This window comes from Protopterus annectens, chromosome 5.part1 (genome assembly GCF_019279795.1).
Source record: "Protopterus annectens isolate FY-2018-M chromosome 5.part1, PAN1.0, whole genome shotgun sequence".
In the NCBI taxonomy this organism is placed as follows: domain Eukaryota; kingdom Metazoa; phylum Chordata; order Ceratodontiformes; family Protopteridae; genus Protopterus; species Protopterus annectens.
Window position 1 is genome coordinate 498,435,801 of NC_056736.1, and position 604 is coordinate 498,436,404.

Genomic DNA, 604 nt, shown 5'->3' on the forward strand with positions numbered 1-604 from the left:
ACATGGCATCCAGTAACTGGCGGAGTACCCTGGATGCTGATGCCTGTGAGATCCCCATAATATCTCCAGTTGGCCTTTGAAAGGTACCTGTAGCTAGTATTCTCAGGCTTACACATGCCTTCGTGTCCACTGGGATGGGTTCCCCTCTGTTGTTTCTGGCTCTCAAGCGTGGCTGGCACAGCTCCACTATTTGCTGTATGATGTCCCTGTCCACCCTGTAATGCTCTACTATCTCCAGATCATGTAGCCCCTTGTAGGTTACCCTTGGTCTGGACACTCTTCTCCTCCGCCGGGGCCTGAGGTGGTTGTCAGCATCATCCTCCACAACACCTTCAGTCTCCAACACATGCTGATGAATCACAGCTATGGCAGCTCCCAACATGTACTTTGTAAAAGTTCCCCATCTGGTTACACCAATGGTGCAGTGTTTGGGAATACACAGGTTTGTGTGAGGTGCCTTCACACTTTATACTATTGTGCTTTGAACACTGATGATGTCATAGGGTGTGTATGTACATTAGGGGCTGCAGGGTATCTTGTGTTTTACCACGGATACTGCTATTGTGCTGCCTTTGGTGTTACATTACATTTAGCTGCCATGGAT